Source organism: Micropterus dolomieu, linkage group LG01 (genome assembly GCF_021292245.1).
Source record: "Micropterus dolomieu isolate WLL.071019.BEF.003 ecotype Adirondacks linkage group LG01, ASM2129224v1, whole genome shotgun sequence".
Taxonomy (NCBI): domain Eukaryota; kingdom Metazoa; phylum Chordata; class Actinopteri; order Centrarchiformes; family Centrarchidae; genus Micropterus; species Micropterus dolomieu.
Genome location: NC_060150.1, coordinates 43,118,939 through 43,137,072, shown reverse-complemented (window position 1 = coordinate 43,137,072; position 18,134 = coordinate 43,118,939). Strand labels below are relative to the sequence as shown.

At 38.8% G+C, this 18,134-nt stretch overlaps 1 long non-coding RNA gene across 1 annotated transcript in view; it reads left to right on the top strand.

Annotated features, from left to right (window-relative positions):
- The window catches only part of LOC123962406, a 22,054-nt gene extending 4,749 nt beyond the window's left edge, over positions 1 to 17,305 (top strand). Inside the window, exons 3-4 of the long non-coding RNA XR_006822938.1 lie at positions 14,451 to 14,530; positions 16,779 to 17,305. This is a non-coding gene — a long non-coding RNA (uncharacterized LOC123962406). The remainder of the gene's footprint in view (positions 1 to 14,450; positions 14,531 to 16,778) is intronic.
- The last annotated feature ends 829 nt before the right edge of the window (positions 17,306 to 18,134 follow it).

The following is an 18,134-nucleotide window of genomic DNA, read 5'->3' as shown; positions in this document are numbered from 1 at the left end:
GGGAGACGAGATCATACTGTATAGTTCACTGACTGTTCACTGACTCTCAAGTTGTTTATGTAAGTTAGCAGGTTAGTGAGCCACAACAGTCGAATGGCCTATCTAATGCTCAACAAAAGCACTATTAGTAACAGCCAGGTCATTAGCAGACCTTCTAAACTGGCTGTGCACCAGGTGTGTCGTCATTGGCCCGCCAAAATAGGTATTCTAGCTGGGAGTGTGAGGTATCATTCCCTGTGCTAAATACATTAACACTGTGGCTGGGCTAGGACTGCCACACACATCTGCAATGCCACCTCTTATAATAACTTGCTAATTAAAATATGGCATGCACAATTAGAGCTCAAAATTCATGATCTAATAAAGTCAGAGCATCAAGCATGATATTATCTTCCACTAAAGTAAAAGAGCAAAGGACACATATATTATCCACAGCAGAGTGATTATGATGATGAGAACAGGCCAGCATTTTAATACAGCAGAGATGGTAGTGCATTAATAAAGTAAGGCCAGAATTGTCCTTATGGAAAAGTGTTTCACTACTACAGTAATAGGACACACCTTAGATACGACTTGGCAATGGGCGACACTTCTAGCCCGCTCAGTTCAAAGAACCCTTTGGCTCAGCTATGAGCCAGAAAGTTATGCTAGCAAGATTCAAAGGCAATAACACTGCGTACAGTTGACAGACAGTAAATATGATCTGACAGTATGTTCAACAACAAGACAAATCAATATCAACATTTTCACAATCAAATGACAGACCATGTGTGCTGTTGGCTGCAACATGAAATAGAAGTAACAAGTCGACTAGCGAATGGGATGCGAGATGATAGCTCATGTGATACAAAGTATCAGTAAGTTCAGAAGAGCAGTGTACTTCTTGCAGCTTGTGTGTTACACACCTTTTCTCTCTCTTTAACAAATGGATTCTGCAGCGAATGTTTCTCAGATCATGGCATGTGCTGCATTGTTTGTGTTTCGGTGTTTGATCTGCATCCTTCAACCTACGGCCGCTTTTTCAATTACTCAGTATCTCCAGGCAGAGACAGCTCTTTCAGAGGTGTGTTAAGCAGGCCACAGACTCTTTTTTTCACACAGACGCTAAAGGGTACCTTTAGGGTCAAATAACTACGTTTTGTCACTTTTTCTGAAAGCGTTGGGATTGAACGCCCTGCGATGAGAACGGGCTCAAATACCTGTGTTCGTGTAGACAGGGCCTAAATCTTGCACACTGAACCTTCAACTTGTGTTGTTTGACCAAGCGGAGGTTGACGCTTGGTCAAAATGACTCAGCAGAACAGCTAACTTCAAGAGGAAAACATTTCAGTTGGATTGATATAGCACGGGCTATAAATGAAAGGCTTGGACAGGAGTTTGTTCGGTGAGGTAACTAAGGAATTGTATTGTTTCCTGCTTTCCGGAGAAACTATATCGGCTGACACAACCTTTCCAATTGGGCAAACACAAACTATTCATCTTGAATAGATTTAGTGCGAGGGAATTGGATGCAGGTATGTGATCTCCCTCAAATTGCTTTGTTTTAAGGGTGTATTTCCCACAAGCTTACACATATCAGCCCATGCACAAGTTGTGTAGTGTTTGATTTGTCCGGTATCAAAGAGTGTGGTTTGAGATTTTTCTCTCTGGATTGAAAAATGGAACCAGTGATTTAAAATAAAACAGTATTGTACTGAAATAAGAAAAACATGCATTTGGTGTCTGTTTGCACTTGTTACCCCCTATTTGTTTTTTATGTTAAGGTTAAAATTGTGTTGACAAACAGCAAGAATGGATAATAGGGATATTCTTTTACCGCTTTGACTGATAAATATACAAATTTTACAGAGAACAGTGCGGTTTTCCTGGATTTATTTGATGTGCACCCTGCACCGGCATCGCAATATTAATGAGGTTGGTAGCACTGTATTTATACATTCCAATGTTGATACTTTACAAGGGCCACTGGCCCTATCTCTACAGTGTAAGCCAAACCCAGAACTTTAAAAATTTTGGCTTTATACTCCAGTAATCTTTCCTTCTTTCCATGCAGGCCAATTCAAGTAGTTATTTTCCTTGTTTAATTGGGCTGTTAGCTGTTTAGCAATGGACATATCTTAATAAACCCAGACAGTTGCTACAACTTCCAATTTCCAATTAAAAGCCTCCGTTAATTTCCATGCCTTTCAACAAGTGTTCTATCATGATATCCCAAAGATCCCAAGAAAGTGTGTGTAACTTCATGAGGCACTGAAGGGCTAAAATGATCAAAACAAGCATCGTCCCAGAGCTAAAAACCACTATTTATACATGGTTTTCACCAGCCTGTTTTCACAGGACAGTGATGTATTCAATAGTATAATAAATAGAAGTTCGGCTGGAATTAAAATGATAAAATGTGAAATTGTATAGAATTTTTACTGCAGTGTATAAGATGCTTAAATCAAAATAAAAGCCACTGTTGTCCACCAATTATGTACAATAATACTGTGATTATACACAGTATCACTGCTATTAACATGCTTGTATTATCAGACTAGCTCTAAGTAGACTAATTATGTTGGTAATGGCATTCTCTGGAAAAGAAACTGCTCCGATTTAGCAAACACATCCCATGATTCCTGATGTTTTCTTGCATGCCTGGAACACACTGCCAGGCCGTCCGTGAAACCCTAACCCCGCCTTCAGGTATTTGCTGCTTGCATTTCATACACAATACTTAACTTCTGTTCTGCTTTGTTTCTTTTCTAGAAACAACTGTAGCTATTTTAATCAAACTCATTTGTTTCCCAGTTTAACACCTCGTTATTGTGAAACAGGCACTCACACACCCTCCCTCTCCTCTCTAATGCCTAATAATGTAAACAAAATTATATAAACTGTAAACAAAGCCCCTTGGAAATGTCTGCGGTGGAACTTATCTTTGACTACAATTAAATTTTGATCACGTTCTAACCTGAAGGCAGGCACACTAACACATCTGACTTGTCTAATAACTTTGACACTCACAATTCCTTGTGTTTTTTTTATATTACTGATATTGTGTAGAGATTGACCGATTAGCCCAACAAGCCAGATCTATAAAATGCTACACCAGCTAGTTTTATCAACTGGATCTCATATGAAGTGGATAATTACCTACAGGCAAAACAGTGTTAGTTTGACTTTTGTGTTGTGTCAATGTATTTACTCAGTGACTCTGTAAACACAATATATGGATAATATTTTCCTCTCAGAAGGAGATGAAGCTTTGCATACCATTCCCTAAGTCCCACTTGTTAGCTTATGATGATATGAAACTTTAGCTCAACATACAGAAGGCTTCACTAACAACAGAAGGGTCTCAGGCAAAGACTAACAGAAAGCCACTCCACTAAAGCTTAGAGCCTAGAATAGTTAGGAATTGAATTGTTTGACAGTAACTGTTGCTGGGAGGAGAGGATGAGAGACAATTGAGCAGCTAAGCGAGAAAAGAAACTCTAAACATAAGTAAGAGACAATTGTTCTTGCTAGGCAGGGTGGGTTACATTATACAATGTCACTTATACTTGTCATTGACAATACCAACCTAAGTGACCAGTCAGATCAGTTTTTTTTATTTTTGTGATATTTAGTTCAATTAAAGAGGGGTATAATAACAAAATTAGACCTTTGCCTTTTCTTTATTCACAAAGACAAGTAGGACAGAGATATTAGCTTAAATTAGAGATCCAGGTAGACTAACTCTGCCTACTTGGAACTGATAAAGTTCCAAAGATGCAGGTTGGCTCAAGTGAGCTATTTTGTTTTGGTGGATAGATATTTCTTTGTGGCTAACATTACTGACTTAGTTCACAAATTAAAGTGTCCTCATATGCTTTGAGAAGCCTTTTCGTCATATTTCTGCAGTCATGTTGTTCTCCTTCTTCATTGTAATTGCCACACAGAACAAAAGGGGTGCTGCCATTTTTGACATCTATTTTGAATTTAAGACAGCTAATTTAGGATTCCTAACTTAAGAAATTCTTCAGTCAGGACGGTTCTGTAATAGCTAAACTCCTATCCTAAGATAAGATTTTTATGCAGTTAGAAAACATGTTTCTGTAATACCAAAAATCCTAAATGTCACCCTAGACTGAGATAACATAAGATTTTAGGACTTATGATGTTTAGGTAATGAGGTCCCTGTATCCAAAAAAATCTCAATTGAATACATAATCACAATGTCGGCTCAGGGGGAATAGGAGTCCCTATTTACCTAAAGTTAGGCTGGCAAGATCTGAGGATCCTTTGCATTAAAAATCTTTCATATGTTTTTCCATTATTCTGGGATGCTTGGCAAGAAGACAGTACGGGTTCACCACCATGATGTGACATTCACATTCCTGAATTCCATCAGTTATTCACTAATTATCCTGATAAATTCAGCTGATTTAATGCAACCTAGTTTGACACTGTATCAACTTGACTACCTGTTTGCATTCATAGCAGTCCACACTTGAATGAATAATGACCCAGACTGCACAGAGCCCAGGGTGTCCAGATTCTCATTCCACTGGGATATACCCCAGATATGTGGCTTGATCTCAGGTAATACCTTTTAGATAATTTTCTTGATGGCAGGTTACCTCATGGCTGTAGGTGCCAAAAGATAAATATGCCCTGTCTCTCTGCATGGTCTCCACACGGTAACAACACTCTGATGTTGAGGTCTGAGTAAAAACAGTTCCAACACAGACTTTCCTTTTTTTTCTACAGGGAAACATGCAGCCTGAGGCCTTGTTATTTTGACAGAACTAAATCAACCTTGCTGGTGTGAGTGTACAAGATGACTTTCAAAGCCAAGAATCAGTAATTTTTCTCCCTTGTACACGGCGAACAAGAGTAGCAGATCATTTTCTCCATCTTTCAGTATCACGCCTGCAAAATAACATTTCTACAGAACATCAAATTCCCACAGCACTCAAGACTCATGGAAAGCCTATTTCAAATAACTGGTCAGTGGTCAAAGAGGTCACTTCGTTCATTACCAAATGAAGGCAGATTCTTGACGGTATTACATTTCACCCCCATCTCCTCTCGCATTGTGGTTTCTAGTCTTCCTTGTAGCTGCCTGGTTGGAGCTGGAGAACTGAATGAGTTTAAAAGTGTCATCTCAGGGAAGATAATGGGAAACCCATGGGAGTCCTGCTGGCACCTCACAAGTCAACCTTTAGTGAGAATGCACAGGTGCTGTTCTCTTTTATCTTTTCAGCTGAGCTCCAAGGCCATCAAACATGAGGAACAGAAAGAAGACAGTTTGCCACTTACCTGCAATAAATTCTTGGGGGCAACTGTAGAGGAGGCAGTAGTATTTTATCTTATGAAGAATCAAATATGACACAGCAGCAACAGACAACATATGTTTTTGTTTTTAAAGTAAGATACACCCTGAGCAACTAAAGCAACATCCAACAGCTATTGGCCATGTACCCTGCTCAGTTTGTGGTTGAATTATCTATTTTCCTCATGTCCCTTGGTAGCTGGCCATATTTGAATTGCATGATCTAACACAGACATTTGCACTGTAGCTATAAGAATATTTCATCTTTCCAAACCATCAACTGTAAATGTCAGATTCTATGTTCAAAAAGAGAGGCCTTGCAATTTTTAACCTTGCAAATACATGGCATTGTCTACAGTAATCAAAGAAGAAGGTCATGATAAGTTGTGTATATGTATAAAAATATTTGGCTTAACTCAAGTTGAAGACACTGCTCAGTTGAAAAATCCAATAATGCATAAAAAAAATAATGGTTTGTCTCCATAGTGGGAGTCCAAATAGAACCTCCTTCACACAGGTGGTGACAATAGTTAAGACTATAAACAACACCTAGAATGACAACAACATATTGAGCAAGCCTGTTTAAAGTAATAAAGAGTGCATTGATTTGTGATTAATTCTCCTGTGGATGTGGGAGACGGAGTGGATATGCTTAAACTTAGCAGATTGGATGATGCAAGCCAAAAGGAGTTCTGTCTTCTTGCAAATTAAAGCAGGAGGGATAATTTGTCAATGAAGTCGTCTTCCTGATTGAACTTTCACTAAGCCTAGTACAACAGTGTAAGGGTATTCAGGGGTGGATTTTCTTTTTAAACACTTAGATGGTGTTCTTATTGGATTTACAATTAGAGAGAGCAGGTAGGGGTTCAACATCTTGCTCAAGCTCTGTGCCGGTGACTGACTGATGATGGGCCTTTTTGGCTCGCACAGAGAATGAACCTGCAACCTTTTGCTTACGAGATGGTCTCTCTGAACACGGAAGCACCCTGCAGAGTGAAAAGTAGGGCTTACAGCTAAACCACTTCATTCAACCTTATATCATTCCCATCCATAACTCACGCAACCCAGCCAAAGCTCCTCAGCATGTCAATCTCCTTCACTGGCAACTTCCTAGTCATTTTTGTGGCAAGATGTCTCAAGGAGCCCTACGCCCTCTCACCACCAACCACCTCCACATTGTTTTTGCTCTGTAACCAGCCAGATAATTCAACATTCATGACTTATTCATTGCATAAACAAACACAAGTCCAAACAGCTGCTCAGCAAACACTCCTCAAACACTTTCTGCTCCAACTCCCTTTGCAGTCCTCACTGCTCGCTTAATTGGTATTCATAGCTCCAAGTGTCATTTGGTCAGGCTCAAGATTCAAATCTACAATTAGCCTATGACTGTGTGCAGTGGATATAGTTACTCCCGCTGTCGTGAGACATGAAAGCGCTCCAGAGATCTCCGCCAGAAAGGTCAGGGTGACATTCCAATTGTCCCTCTCTCTCTTAACACAGCAATACCAGGTGGGAGACGAATACCAACTGAAGCTTTCCAGCTCTTTCCCTAGCATGAAAAAGAGACGTAATTGTTTAGTCTGCGTGCACAGTCGGATAGCTAGGAGGGCTTATCCTTATTATGTAGCGAGTGCTGCAGCAGAGAGAGAGAAGAGAGGCCTGTTTGCCCTGGCTCCCCAGAGGGAGCTCTTTTCAACGGCAGCCTGATGGATGCTCACGCTTTTGTTCTCAGGGTTTTCCACAGGCTAAGAGCGTTGGTTTTCTACCGTCTAGTTGCCGTCTACATTTGAGACTGTAGCTCTCTCTCTCTCTTTTTTTCCTGACTTCTTTAAATAAAATGAAATTATATCTAGAAGACATTTCCAACTTCAAGAGTAGGAATTGTGTGTGGCATTTTAATCCGTGATTTGAGATGTAATATATGGCTAGTTGAAGTATTAAAGTTTTATGGCTGAAATTTTGATGTTCTTTGTGCTGGAAGGAATGTGTAATGAGAGTTTGCCAAATGCAACCTAAGCACACATGCATAACATAGCACCCCGGAACTGCCTGATGTTCTGCCATAATCACATCATACAGTGTAGTCAAAGTATTTGGACAAAGGTACATTTCATTTATTTTTGACTCTGTTCCATTATACTGTATTTAAAATAAATAATGATTAACTGGGTAAAGTGCTGAATATAAACCTGCAGTGCAGAACTTTTGTCTCCCCCTTCTGGCAGTGAGAGTAGTGACACAAAAACTGTCGACACAAGCTCTTGATGTACGCCTCTGCATACACACACACACACACACACACACACACACACACACACACACACACACACACACACGAAACTCGAAAAATTAGCATATTGTGCAAAAGTTCATTTATTTCAGTAATTCAACTTAAAATGTGAAACTAATACATTACATAGACTCATTACATGCAAAGTGAGATATTTCAAGCCTTTATTTGATATAATTTCGATGATTGTGGCTTACAGCTTATGAAAACGGATTTGAGAGGATTGTCAGGAAAAGGCCATTCAAATGTGTCGGGGAGCTTCACAAGGACTGAGGTACTGCATCAGGAACCAGCAGGACTTGGCACCTGCCCACACTGCCAAAAGTACCAAAACCTTGTTTAATGACCATGGGATTACTGTGCTTGATTGGCCAGCAAACTCACCTGACCTGAACCCCATAGAGAATCTATGGGGCATTGCCAAGAGAAAGATGAAAGACATGAGACCGAACAACGCAGAAGAGCTGAAGGCCGCTATTGAAGCATCCTGGTCTTCCATAACACCTCAGCAGTGCCACAGGCTGATAGCATCCATGCCACGCCGCATTTAGGCAGTAATTCATGCAAAAGGGGCCCAAACCAAGTACTGAGTACATATACATGATTATACTTTTATATAAAGTATAAAGTCTACGACCCATGTACACCTGCTTAGTATCTTCGCTGATGATGCTTTGCCAGGTCTGACCTGGAGTCATCTTAAATTATAGCTGTTTTTGAGACTTTTTACAAAAGCTAAACTTCCAAGATGAAGAATGAACATTGAAGTTGTAAGAATCTACCAAGGAGGGTAAAAAATATGCTAGTGATTTGCACAGTGGGAAGTGTAGCATCCAGTATGTTTGGAATTTAGCTTGTACTAGGGACAGAAATCCAGAACATCTCTGCCACTGCTACATTGATTTTGACAATCAGTCTTATGCGTCGATAACTTGTATGGAAGTGTAACACTAAATTGCTTTAATGTTCCTTTAAATCCAAAATCCAGCAAAGTCCATTCACATAATTTGGGTGTATCAAATAAAATTGTAAATGATACTTTCCTTAATCCAATTAACTAGTAAACCTAACTCTCATTTCCATCATTGAACATAATCTGCTCCAAACAGAGCCACAGCAAGTTTTCAGAGAGTAAAATACTTGCAGTTTTTGTTAATTGCTTTAGTACTATTATGACAAGTATGTGGTAAAATTTCTCTTAGTACAAAACTCCAATCTCATCACACTTGTGACACAGCTAGTCGTTCATTCAAAACTTGCCATTGTGCATTGATTTGGATTGTACATCTCTCACCACACAAGCCATTGATTCAAAATATAAGTTTCTCGTGAAAAGTCATGAGAACAAATGGTTTAATCACCAAAACACAGCATAGGGATATCTCTTCAGTTTAGTCATTTTAACTACCAGTGAATCCAATAACAAACAAAAGATAAATGTTTCAAATTGCCTTAGAAGTGCTGAAAGTAGTATATAATATAGGACTCCCACAACATCTATCCTATATGTACTGTAATCGAGATGTCATCAGTGAAGACATCTTCTCCAATCATCAATGCGAAAAACAAACTTTTCTTGCAACATATAGGTTTGTCCAATCAAATGGAGCCTGTCCTCTCTGACGGGGGCCCTGCCCACCTCTCTGAGCCTGTCCAAAAGCTCTCTGATTGCTTCCACTGCCTTGCTGTCTATTCTGTTCCATGTTGAAAGGAATTGCAAGTGTTCACACCCCCTTTTACAATATATGGTTACCAATTGAGTTTACCACCACGTGAAATTAGCAATGTAATTATGAGTGGTAATCATGGTAATTATGTATGTGTACAATGTTGTGCATACTGTAATCATTGCAATGGTCCTTTGTGGCTCTGTTTGTTAGAGCTCTAGCTACCAAAACAAAGGTTGTTGGTTTAAATCTTAATGAGGTCACATACACTAACAACGTCAGTGCCTGTCCTCCACAGAAATTACCGCATATTTGTTTGAATAGTACCATAGCAACAGAATTATTTTGTTATTTATTTTTTTTAAGAAGTGTGAGTCTTGGTTATGAATGATGCAATTTCTTTGGAAGCTTCAGCCCTAACCTGTTCCAAATGAATGAGTCCACTTTGATGAAATAAAAGTGAACTACTTTGTTAAGTCATCACTTTTAATGAAATATGGATGTAGCTGATATCTATAATGGATAAGGATCATACAGCATGTATATTAGACAGTCAGATGAATTGATAGGCAGGGAAGAGTGAAGGCAGGATTTAACCAAAAATATCACATTAGGCCTGAAAAATGGGTTGCACTATCAAGATCAGTATATGCTGATTAGAAAATTTGATATCTTGCCTTTGACATTTACCAGTGATTTCTGTTCTTCAGAAAATACAATTCGACCTTTAAATACTCAATTGAACCTGTGAAAAAGGATAAAATCAGTCGTGTGGTGAGCAAGAGAATGGGATATGACAGCTGGCTAGAAAGGGGAACATCATTAGTTCCTTGTGGTATGTCAGAGAGATTTGTCCATGGCCTGATAGCCCCACTGTCAGAAAGGCAATATCACAGAACAGATTACACCACATTATAGCAGCACATAGGAGGAATTAATTAACATGATCTTATTGTCAAGTAGGAAAAGAGAAGAACATTATGATCGCCTCAGATCAGTAACTTGCTGATAGAATTTAAATGCCTCTGAATCCCTCTATCTCTACTGTCATTTCATAGATGGCATCGTTTGTCCAACGTGCAACGTATGACAGCTACAGCACAGGGTCCTGGCTGCACTGGGTTTGCCGTGTTAAGGCCATCAGAGAGTGAGGTGTGACATTTAACAAGTCTCTGTGCAATCTGTGTCTCAGGTTCGACTACCACACAGATGTTTCGCAGGACAGGCAATCTAAACTCATGACAAAAATCGTAGTTAAAAAGATGCAAATGATTACCATCAAAGGGAGGCTCTGCACCGACATGGGAGAGAGATCCATGCTCTTTGGATTTGAATTAACATTCAAATGCCACAGCATGTATCTCTCACTGCTTATAACAGAATGAGGGCAACAGTTCTTTCAACAGTTCCTTTCCTAGATGGAACCCTGCTGTGGCAACATGCTGCTGTCTGTCTGCTTGTGGTGTTTTTTATGCCCATCCAAGTTGAATGTGCTGACTACCGGCTCAGGAGAAGGAAATATGAATCAGTTGAGTAGATGCACAGTCAGGGCTATGTGAAATGGTTTGCCAAATGAGGCATCCATTACTTTTGACTTTACATTTTCTAACTTAGCTATTTATTATGGAAAATACTTCAACCAAGACATACTAATTGAAAGGTGTAATCGCACCCTCAAGCTATACAGCAGTCCACCCTCAATGGTGGTGAAAGAGTGACAAACACAATTAGTCATAAATCTGGATGCATGTTTTTCTCATTTGTTTGAACACATTGTTCCATTCAGAAGTTACATTTTCATAAATGTTCACACACGGGCTAAAACTGAAAGTCGCTGGCCGAATGACACTCACAGAACATTAGAACTTGTGGTCAAGTTAATATATTCATTCAATCAGGACAAGAAAATACAAATACAGCTATATGAACTGGTTCGACCTTAATTTGATACCTTTATGTCCTTAACCTTAATATGCCTGTGCCATTTATTGATACTTTACATAGTTATTATAGCATGTGCCAAAAAGGCAAGCAAGCAAATGACATGAATTGTATTATTTTCTCCAAAGATGATTTTATTACATATAACATGCCCTGTTGAAATACTGTAAAAAACAACAAAAAAAAAACAATTTTGCCAAACAAAATTTGCTAAAAAAGTAGTCTTCATTCATTTTCATTCTTGTGTGCAGGATTTTCCCGTGCCCATGAACTGTCGTAGACATGTTAGACCAAAATTTGTCTAGACTTGACAAATTTGGACATTCATTATGGTACAGCTTTCATACTGCATTCTTTGGTCACCAAAGAACCAATAAAGAATTTCACCCAAAAATCTGACTTTTATTGTACTGCATCGGATTTGTCTATGTCATTCTTTTTTCCATCATTTTCAAACTCAGAAATGCTGAATACTGTAAATAAAAATATAATACACATAAATACAACCAAAAGTAACTTATGGGTGGAAATATCTAAATAACAACAAAAAGAGTTACACTTCCCATGTGGCTTCGGCCCCTTTGATCAGTGCTTGCAAATAGCGACACAGAGTTGACATATTTTAGAGATGGATGAGGACTGATTGTTGATTGAAAAGTTGTGCAAAGGATTTTCACACAGGTGCGTTAGAGATCGACAATTATGCAAGTAATTCCAATCAGCTGTGAATAGATGGTTTCTTTTTGTTCAGCACAGTTAATCCATTAGAGTTTGTGATCTTTCACAAGATATGTGTTAACAGTTTTAAAAAAGGGTGGGAGAAATGTGTGAAACAAATGAAAAAGTGTGAACACGTTTGCAATAGAGGACTTCTGCTGTGCTAAGAAGAAGAATGATGATGAAGATCAAGTGGATCCCAGTTTCATTCGGCGTGTCTTAGCAATCGAGAAAAACTGTTGTGCAATTCCTGATGAGTGAACTGAAAGTACCTATTGACCGTCTGGTTTTAATGAAAACTGGAGGTGAACTGAGTTGATGTTGGTCACATCAGTCGCACACTACAATGAAAGCAGAACTCAGCAGAGATTGGAACTGATTTAAAAAAGAAAAAATAGGATGTTTGGCTCACTGAGGTTGTTGCAAAATCTGATTGGTTTAAAAAATGATTTATATTTTATATTTTTAATTTATTTATTACAGCATAAACTGTAATACACAACTGACACTTCACCTTATACAGTTTTTATGGCAATGTGTACATCCAGCAGACACAGTAACATTAGCACTCATTTGGAGTCATATTTCTTACCACCTCATGCATTTCTGTCCAATATTCACTCTCCTTTTAGCTCTAGTTTGATATTCATTGACTACTGATATCAAATTATGGCTCTTTAGGTGCTAAATGCTCCACTATGTTTACCAGCTAGTTGCTAACTTAAGTTAGCATTTTTGTCAACTTGTCTGTTTGCTGTTTGTGCTAGACAGGTAGTGTACTGTGTGTTAGAGCTTTTTTTGCTCTAAACAACTGCCTGCTGGGTCTGAAAATGATTTTGATAAGAGCGGTGAGAGTGAACCAAAATAGTAAAGTTGTGGGAAACCAAAAGAATGAGCTGAAAGATGCCAAAATGGTGATACTCTTTTCTTTGTCAATTTAGGCATAGTGTGCATGCTAAGCAAACATGCTTAGTTAGTGCAAACTCACTGTGTAACACAAAACAAGCATTTGCAAGTCATATATCTTATAATTGAAGTTTTATGCACATACCTCAGTATCTCATGTATTATAGCAGAAAAACAACAAAGGAAAATTTGTAAGCTTGAAATTCTGTCGAAGCAAAATTTTCCTTTATTTTTCTGTTATAATACATGAGATACTGACAGCACAGGGAGCAAGGTATCCCATTTATAGTTAGAGCTTCAGTACCATGGTCTGTTTATATGATCCTACAACATCCAAGGCTCCAGCTAACAAGCAGGACAAATTGATCATCCTTATAAGCTTCAGGTTGGACAGTGGTGAAACACATCACAGAGCCTACGCTCAGCAAAGACTGAGTCAATGTTAGCGGTTCTCAAATCTGCTTTACACTGGCAGACCTTCCTCTAAACTCCACTGAACACAGAGATCTGCCAATTGGTTATTCAAATGGAAGACTGGATATGCCTGCTTCTGTATGGAGAGGCATGTTCATCTTAAACAAGTCAATGAGATTGCTGTTGATGAAGAAAAAAGCCAAGGCTCTCAAGAAATCTTTCAAAAGCCTTTGTCCAATTCCTGATTTATGGCAAACTATTCTATTCAGTTTGCCATAATTATAATCTCAAATCAGGAATTGGACATGGCATGACATGTATTTAATATGTATGCATTCAATATTTTTAGGTTAAAAATCTGAAAATACAAAAGAACAAAATTGAAAACTGAAAACAAGAAATTAGGTTCTTGCGATGACATGTCTACTTCAGTCCCTTTATCTGCCTACTGTGGGGAATTTTCTTGCTTTTCCTGGTAAAGGGCTTGTTGACACTGCAAGCCGGAGACAATGCTGCACCTCAGCAGATATTTGGCCACACCAAGCGAGTGAGTGACTGAATCTAGGAGTTGGCAGCAGGGATATTTTGAGACTTCAGCTACTGTAGGCACATTTGACATAAGCTCTAATCGCACAGGACCAATTACAAACTATCAGGGATCATGTGGTTATTTATAATGACTGCTGGGATTGTTGGAGGTTTTAATCCACCACAAATCAGATCTGCCTACAATTCCAGCCCTAGTTACCTACTCTTTATTGGCAAAGACAAATGTCTGAGAATATCTGAATTCTTGATTGGTTCACAGTTTCACTTTCTCTTAAATCGAATTTGTATCTTTCTGCAGTCTTTATAAATGGAGGCACTGGATTAAATTATCGCCCAGTGTTTCACAAAATAGAGGTTGGGGAGTAATTAATTAATCAGATGAGATCTCTACACAATACCAGTCCTGTGCTAATAGGGCTAACGTCACTGGCGCTGCCAAGGTACAAGCATGAACAAGCCACCACATTAAATTAAAATGGTATATAACATTTGCCAGGAAACCCCTGATATTATCGGCCTGATTTTCATCAGGGAAAAACAAAAGATGCAAGCTTTTTAGCGGGCACAAGTGACAACAAAAACTAAATCTTTAGTGCACACATTGAATCAGAAGACCATCTGAACTCAGTCTCTCCTGTGACATGACATTTCTCATCCCTAGGTGCCGAGTCTGATATGCTGACTCTAAGGGACTGCAGGTATTGCAGGTGACAGCAGCTCAGTAGCAAGAGAAATGAAAAAGTGAGTGAAGATTTGGTGAACCTTGAAAAAATTGGATATGAAACTTAACCCAAAATGTGCCCCAATGGAGCATTTCAGATTCCACGAAAAGCATGCAGTATTCCTGAGCAGCTCAGAGGTAAGGGGGGGAATGAGAACCTTGGCGTTCTGAAGACTTGTTCAGACAATCCCCCAACTACATCAAGGATAAAATACAACTGAAAAGCATCATGTCATCTGTCAAGCCAATTAAAAGAGGATGACACTCATGCTCGATCCAGGAAGGAAGAATAAGCTCCGGATCTCCAGCTGATCCCATTCTATTATGTGACCCACACAATCAACAAGATTTAACTGCAATGTTACAATTTTGTTATGACAATCATCTTGCATGTCATGTTGAGGAAATAGTTATTATTTCAATTATAACATTTTCTTTAGGGGACATTTTCACAAATATAATTTTAGAATATTTTACAACACCAAAAAAGAAGTTTGCATATTCTAAATATGAAACAGAAACATGTACTTTCTTGTAGTCAAAACTGACAAGTTGCTAATCTTTTTATGTCTAGCATTGCCTTAAACAGTCACATTAAATCCTATTCAAGCCATGATTAAAGACACTTCTATAATGGAAAGAGATATATTCACTTCATATCCTTCTTGGACAATGGAAAAGGCCACTTTTATCCAGTTGTTGCTTTCAGTACATGCAATGTAAGATACAAAGAACACAACGTTCTTTGTATCTGTATGCTGGGGTTGTTTAATGCATTCCAAAACACCCAAATACAAATCATGGGTTAGATGCTTTCTACTATAAAACAAAGGTTAACCCAGGTCATGCACTGCTATAACAACTGCACATTACTTTCCACCACTAACTTCTGAGAGACAACAGTAATTATCCTACCGCTATAAGAGGTCACTTGTCAGAAAAGGGTTTGAACAAATGACCAATGCTGTCTTTATGCTGGTAAGGTTTCATTATACCATGAAGTATACAGCCTTCTCATTGTGTCCTGATGAATCATGTCTCATCTGTCTGACAAAGGAAGACATAGTCTGACACTTGAAAAATATAATTAGGGCAAATCTTGGTGGTGTATCTGACAACTTGATTGCTTTAATGGAAGAAGTATTTGCTACTTTAGAAAAGATGCATAAATTCTGCAGGCCAGGAAGTACAGACAAGGATTCGCAGCATGACCGGGGGGAGAGCTTGCCAGCTAGAGCCAATGTTAGGTAGCAGTGTTATTTCACACTTCTTCTTCACACATTGCCAGCAACCTGCTGTGCGATCTACTGGGCTAAATTCACCTCAACAAATTTAGGGAGAGCTTATCTCAATAGGACCACAACTCCCATTATCCCATTATTACAACAGCAAACAAATAAGATTCCATATGAAGATGCATGTCATGTCTAGAGTAATTTTCACACTGCAGGACTTACAGGGCTCTGCCACCCACACATTAGGGCTGGCGATTGATTACAGCTTAGCATTCATTATAAGCATGTCATTATGCTGCATGAGAAGTCCCTGAAGCAAGATGTTTATCACTCTTTATGTCACTGGGTCCTGCAGATTTATCTAGACTGAAGGTGGTTTAACAGAAACAAGACCTTGTAACTGCGTTGCTTGACTTTGTTGGTTTAAGTTTTACCAAGAAGTTACAGCTTTAAATGGGTTTAATGGACCATTGATGTATTTTTATTGTTTACATCTTTTCACTTTACTGTTTTCAGTTTCAGGAAAAAACAACAAAAGACATGGATGCGGAAAATAATGGATTATGTTTAAGTATCTGCATCCCATTTTGAGGGGAAAAAAAGTAATGTCTGTGCTTTGGAGTTCAGACTGAACTGAGGCATCTCCCCAAATACCAATTATTTCAGCGTTTTTGGTTTCTTTCCATTGTTTGTCTTCTAGAAGTCCATACTAACAGCCAAGCTGCCATGGGTGCAAACTTTTATCTCAGGTTAATTATGTTAGATTTATGTACTGTCATGAAGAAACTGGCAGATTTGAATGCCTCAGGATCCAATTTGGCACCACACGTGCATATCTGAACAATACATAAATGCATACATCTTTATGTTTTTCTTGTACATCAGATCTGTGCCGCAGGTGACATTACACATTAGAATTGGGACTCTTGCATTTTCAGCAAGAATGTAGCCATAGATAAATTAGTTTACACTGTCACAGTCAGCATAGAGACAAAAAGTACAGTGTAAACACATCTTTAATTTATGCCTTCAGTATTCATCCTTCACCCATTCTGGTGCAAGCAAAGACCACTGAGGCCACTTGGTAACTGCCTGTCCTCCAGCGATTGAGGGTCCTGGCTCCATTTGGACCAGAACAGCCCTCAAGCCAGAGGCGGCACAACACCAAAGACACTGTGATAAGCACACTACCAGCTGCCCTGCTTGTGCAAGCTTTGGCAGTATACTTACTGAGACTTTCGGATGGAACAACATTTCTAAGAAGTACGGAGGTATTTGCTGGCCAAGGTCAACAGTGATGAACCTAAGGTTTGCACTGGGCAAATGATGATCTCTAACTGCTCCAACACATTACGCCTATATTTAATGTGATGATCACTGTAGAGTTAGTGAATGCTAGAAAGTTCTGTTTTTGACTGGCTAAAAAATGTGTGGATATGTTTTGCATCACATTCAGTACTCTAAGAAAAGAAAAGCAAATCAAATCCAATACATTTCATGCATTCAGTTTGACCCTCTTTTTCTGTTTGTTTACTACTGGTGGAATAATTGTCTTTTTATCTTGAGCACACTGTGTATTTTCCTTGCAAGTTTGCTGAGATGAAAATAAAGCTCTCAATCTTGAATCTTTAAAAGTGGGCTGAGACTATTAGTATGCATTTGCATTAGCGACAGGCATTAGCATGCATTGCATCGTGCCAGACTGTCATAAAAACTATCATGATTTGTAATTGAAAAAAGATATGATTTCTTTCTGTTTCTCTTTTTGCTGGTGGAAAATTGACACCGAGAGAAAGCAGCTCTTAAGTCGCTGTAATTGTGACTTGTTTGGAAGGGCAAAATGTTTACCCTGAATGAATTTAGTTTGGATGCTGTTTGCTTTCTCTGTTATGCCAGCCTCTCAATGGTACAAGCCCTGCAGGATTCTGATGAATATTTCAGTAAGAAATTCCTATGCTGGCCTGTCTCTCAGCTTCACAATGAATACAAATTAACAAAGTGTGAAATCCTACTGCCTACTAAAATTATGACATTCAAAAAGGAGCTTGCGCTGTCCATCTGTTCTGTGAGCAGAGCTGTACCTTAGGTTGTTGATCACTGTTCAGTCTCAGTAGATGGTGAGTCAAAACGTGTTTTGTCAGCCTTGTGACTTACAGTCCAGTACTTTATTTAGGATGAAGCCTCTTGCAAGAAAAGATTCTTCAATTACTGTTAGTGAGCTCTAAAGGAGAATTGGAGACAAATAAAGAAAAATAAAGGTTTCACTTTAACAGGCAGTGCTCAGAGTCAGAGATTGGCTAACACACTACCACTGTGATGTTCAATATGCCTATCTTCTCCTTCTTAAAAATAGTCTTGCCCCAATTTTACATCTTGGAGGAGTGCACTT